This window comes from Clupea harengus, chromosome 22, assembly GCF_900700415.2.
Source record: "Clupea harengus chromosome 22, Ch_v2.0.2, whole genome shotgun sequence".
NCBI lineage: Eukaryota > Metazoa > Chordata > Actinopteri > Clupeiformes > Clupeidae > Clupea > Clupea harengus.
The window spans coordinates 17,586,921-17,592,895 of NC_045173.1; positions in this window are offsets into that span (position 1 = coordinate 17,586,921).

Sequence of the window (5,975 nt, forward strand, 5' to 3'; positions counted from 1 at the left end):
GAGGTTTGCGTGCGTGTGCTGTACAGATGACAGTGTGTCTGCACTCTCCCACAGAAATTCTGAAAGATCTCCCTAGGGGCCCGTTTGCATCAGTCCTCTCTCTCTCTCTCTCTCTCTCTCTCTCTTTCCCTCTCTCTCTCACTATCTATGTTTAGCTTGGATGATCCGCAGTCAGTTCGCTCTTTTTCTTGTATAATAATTGAATGTGAAACACATTTAGATTCAGGTACAGCCACTAACAGACACAAAGATGTGGATGCAGGTTCAGCCTCCTCATGCTGTCTTTCTTATTAGAGTAATTACTACCGACTGGACAACAGTCACACAGTCCAGTGTCTTTCTTGGACATCTCCTCAGTTGAACCCAGGGTCCTTCGACTGTGGCAGGACACAAAGAAGCCACTACCCCTAAAGGGAAGTCATAGTGTCTTACACAGTCTTGGACTCTCTTTATGGACAGAATTAGCCTCTCTTGGTTCAGGCTATTTTCAGCTAATGGGGATCTCTCTTTCTCTCTCTCTCTCTCGCTCTTTCGCTCTCTCTCTCTCTTTCTCTTTTCCATCTAACTCTCTCGCTTTCTCATTCTCTCTCTCTCTCTCTTTTTCTCCTGCATAGATGATATGTGTTTTTAGGGTATGGACAGGGGGTTAAGAGTCTTTGATTCGATCATGTTTCTATGGAAACATTTATGTTTATGCAAATAAAAGATTTGTGATAGTATTCACTTAGATGATGCACGCATTTGCCAGCGAAGGCCATGGTCCATCGAAGGATAAGCCACTTTCTGGTCTGACTTCCTTTTAAAAGCACGGCCTTCACCTCTCTCTCTCTTTGTGTGTATCCCAAACCATTATCATGAAATAGAAATATAACGTGACATTTTAATATGTGTGTATATATACTATATATATATATATTAATATATATTCTATATCAGAATGATGTTTGCTCATCATGATGTTGTTTTGATTTTGATTACCATTTTGTTCCTTACTGCAGTGGCCAATGCATAAATATTCTATCATTAACATTTTATTGTTTCTGATTGCGTGGGATTACATGGCCATTTCCCCCTGCATTAAGCTATTTCAGACTGGATGGTTGGCTGTGTGGACATAAGAGTAATAACGTCAAAACCCACAGACACACATGTTGATGAGAATGGCGCTAGAAACTGTGGTAATGACGGGGTGCATATGCTGACGTGTCGAGCTGCCATGGTGAGCAGAATCGGAAGGTTGTTGCCATGGCCGACAGTGAAAAAGGAAGAGAGAAAAAAGAACGAAAAAAATTAAGGAAAAACACTAATTTTGCTCTCGCTCCATAGAGCCTCTATCATCCTGCCTCTCCTAAAGATAGAGAAGACAAGAAATGAATAACGAGAGGGGGAGGGTGGGAGTGTGTGTGTGTGTGTGTGTGTGTGTATGAGAGAGAGAGAGAGAGAAAGAGAAAGAGAAAAAGAAAGAGAGAGAGAGAATAAGAGTGTAAGGGGGACAGAAGGAGAGATTCCACCTTCTACTTGATAAAAAAAGAGGGCTTTTTTCATTGCTGCCTTGTCATTATTGTGACATACGACAGGAGCACACAAGGACACTGCAGTGCAATAAGAAAAGAGAATATTTCAGTTGTGTGGGGGATGGTCCCTTAGCTTCCTATTTTACATTGAAAGAGCCAACAAAATACAGTTAAATAGCAGCATACACATTAATAATGACAAGATAATAGTATAATTTATTATTTCTTTGTTCACGTTCATGATTAACATGGCAAAGAGAACCCAAGTCCTCAAAATAAGGAGATAATTGCAATAGTACTTATATGAAATGTACCTATAACACATGTATGAGGCTTATATAATAATAGAATACAATTATGTGGTCCAGTTTTAATCAAAAGTGTAATTTGCAAATTAGCGTGCATTATGTTATATATGGGGAATATTAAACAGCCGTCAATATGGTTAGTCATTACCAGACAAAATGACATTGATAAAATGAATAAATGAAGTAATGGGAAAAAACTTCTTTCTCTCTGGGGAATCACTTAGTTGTATCCTTCAGACCCAGCCTCTGAAAATGGACCATATGGTTCTGACCTGGAAAAAAAGTTTCAAGCTTGTGACCTTTGTCACAGATTGTCAATGCAGCAAGAGACTGTGGCACCACAGACAGGCCCAAGAGACTGTGGCACCACAGACAGGCCCAAGAGACTCTGGCACCACAGACAGGCCCAAGAGACTCTGGCACCACAGACAGGCCCAAGGAAGACTGTGGCACCACAGACAGGCCCAAGGAAGACTGTGGCACCACAGACAGGCCCAAGAGACTGTGGTGCCACAGACAGGCCCAAGGAAGACTGTGGCACCACAGACAGGCCCAAGAGACTGTGGCAGCACAGACAGGCCCAAGAGACTGTGGCACCACAGACAGGCCCAAGGAAGACTGTTCTGATATTCACACTGGGGTGGCTTCTGTTCAAATTGGGGTGGAATCTGATTTTCATCATCACTTGATCTTGCATTGTAGTCATTCAGCTGACAAAATGAAGTAATTCTAGCACCAAATGGGTCTGTAATTCCCAAATACACCCCTTTCAATTTGACTGAGCGTGAACATTTTCCATGCACAATTTGTTTTATGTTCAACTTTTAAAGTAATATACCCGTGCACTTGAGAACACAAACCTATAGACTCTAACTCTTCATCCTTCTTGATACACTATCAGGGAGAACATCTTTGTAAATATGGCAGCCCAAATTGTCGCCATGACTTGTTGAGTGCACTGCCCACACACACATCGAGATCTTTGAAGACTGTCCGCCGGGACCATCTCTTAGGAGTCTGAAAGAGTACTCAAGCCTACATCCCATCTGGCTGGTAACTGGAGTAAACATTTGCTTCCTTCCCATAATGACACAGTCTGGGTGATTCTCCGCGCCTCCGTGATTTACTGTAGCTGTTGTAGACAATCCATTGTAGCCTACCTCTGCAAACGTTAGCACTTGTGCTGGCCCTGCATCTGCCACGTCAACTTTATACAGTATTAATCGGGCAACTGGGGACTATTTTATTTACATTTGACGACTTAAATCTCTACGGACACGTAAATTACACCATTAGCCTAAAATCAATTATGCGTATTGTTGTTGCATTTATACTTGAAGATAGTAGCCTATCCATGCACATGTGATAGCTGTTATAAGAGCCAGGTTGAAGTACGTTGAATAGCCCTGGCCTCTTTTCATATATAAGCTACTGCATGTAAGAGTCTAGGTATGAGTCATCATCAGACAGCAGTCGCCATGGATTCTTTAACTGGATGCAAATTATCCAGGTTACCAGCAGGCTATGTAAATTATGATAATGATGGCTGAAACTGTGTCAGCGCTGCGAGACATAATGACAAACATGTTTTAATAGACTACAGGCATTTTTATGATAAAGGCAGTAATGTTTTAGCTTTGAAGTAGAATTAATATTACTGTAGGAAATATGGGGAGTGTGGCGGAATTGCCGTTCAGGGTTTTAAACAGAGGGTGACGCTCTACTCAACTTTAACATAGTCACCTTTTTACCTTTTGCTAAAGAAAAACCTTCAGTGTGGTCTATGACTCCCTCTATTGGAGAGTTACATGTAATACATGTGGCAGTATGCATACTTTAATTTGCCCAAATGTTGAATATACTGTGATTGGAAACAGCAATGCAGCAACACAGATACTGGAATCTAACACCACTCCTCTGAAGCCAGTCCTTCACGGTAAAGGAAAATAGAGAGTCAGAAGTTACAAATCTTATAACAGCTTTTTGCAAAGTTTTATGCACATAGGCTGCTTATTAATCGAGAAATTGCGTGATATGATTTAATTTAGTCCTGAAGTAAATTAAGTAGGCCCATGTAGTATGTAAAGCCTATGTTGATACTGGAATTTCTGCGAAAACCAAAACAATTAATCTGATGACAGCCATTCCTGGTCAATGTCACTTTGCATTTTGCATTTCCAAAACTAGTAACTGTACTTCACTTTTCTACAACATTGCAGGGCATCCTTATTTATATTCATGTGATGTACTAGAGTAAAATTGATATTCATTCATATTCATATGACAATCGTGGGCATCTCCAGCGTGTAGAAGTCAATTGCCAAGTTTGTCCAACCTAAAAGCTAATTTGACATGCACTACTACAGGACATCACAACACTACATCACAATACCACAACTAGGACAAATAATTATATAATTATATCAGATGACAATAATTACCTATGGTTACCTTAATAATAATAATAATTATTATTATAATAATAATAATAATTTGTATTATTATGTTTATTATTAGCAGCAGCAGTAGCAGTAGCAGTAGCAGTAGCAGTAGTAGTAGTTGTAGTAGCAGTAGTAGTAGTAGTAGCAGTAGCAGTAGTAGCAGTAGTAGTAGTAGTAGTAGTAGTCGTAGTTGTAGTAGCAGTAGTAGTAGTAGTAGTAGTAGTAGTAGTCGTAGTTGTAGTAGCAGTAGTAGTAGTAGTAGCAGTAGCAGTAGTAGTAGTAGTAGTAGTCGTAGTTGTAGTAGCAGTAGTAGTAGTCGTAGTTGTAGTAGCAGTAGTAGTAGTAGTAGCAGTAGTAGTAGTAGTAGTAGTAGTAGTAGTAGTAGCAGTAGCAGTAGTAGTAGCAGTAGTAGCAGTAGTAGTAGCAGCAGCAGTAGCAGTAGAAGTAGTAGCTGTAATAATAGTAGTAGTAGTAGTAGTAGCAGTAGTAATAATAGTAGTAGTAGTAGCAGTAGTAGCTGTAATAATAGTAGTAGTAGTAGTAGTAGTAGCGGTAGTAGTAGTAATAGTAGTAGCAGTAGTAGCAGTACTGTTGTTATTATACAGACACCATTTTAATGAGCTATATATACAAAACTGATAGACAAAACTGTCAGGCTCTGAATTTGGCTGGAGATTAATATTCATGCAGGATGAATGAATATTCGTTAAGAAAAAAGAGGGGGCAGAAGTCAAATATGTCAGGGGGAAAGAGCAGTACAGCGCAAATGCCTCTCAGTGATCTGCTGTTCATAGGTTAGTAGTTGGGTGGACACCTGCCAGGTGGGACTGTAGAGCTGGTTCTTATCGGGGATACAGGTGCCGAGCCATGGAGAGCTTTACACACCCATAATCCAAATATTTATGATCAGTCATACAGACGTTTTTTATCTGTTCTCTTTTTGTTTAGATTGTTTGTTTGTTTGAACACATTTTATATTCTGTCTTGCTCCTACCACAGTAGGATGCAACTGTGTCTGAGAATAGTGGAACAACATTTGTTTTTAATCAATTTTCTCACTACTCTTATGTGGCTATTTAAAAGCATAACTACATTGAATTTGCAATTGTCCACCTGGTTTTAATGGTCTTTGCTGTAAATCAAAGAACTGATTCTAAATAGATTCCTCATAAAATATATTTTTACAGTGGGATGGGTGAACAAATTGGCAACAAATTAAGAACTGTAAGACAGCTTAATTTGGTCTGTTTGAGCAAAGAACCAACATGTAGGCTACATCTGCTAAGATGTCTTTCCTTTCCAATGATTCAACATTAACGTATGTAGTATTTTCTTTTCATTTTTTTTCCAACTGATAACGACAAATTGGGCAATAAATAGGATGTGTGGATAAGTAAAAAAAACTTTATTTGGACTAAGTTTAGAACATCCCTGTATTATTGCTGAGACAGACATGCTTTAACGCTAGGGGGCATCATTGTGCAGTTATGCCTTGAATAGAGAAGTTGAAAACGGGGCTCTTCAATTCCAGTCCCTTCTCTGGGAAAGATGGGGTTCCTTAGAGATTTATTCAAGTTCTGATATTAGTTTTGCTGTCTGTCATTTAAGTTATATAGGGTCTTGTGCAGCAAAACGAGTTAGGTAAGTTTTGAGTCCCAGGCCTCTCAGAAACCAATTTTCCACCATTCATTAAAGTAGGCATAGTCAGACAC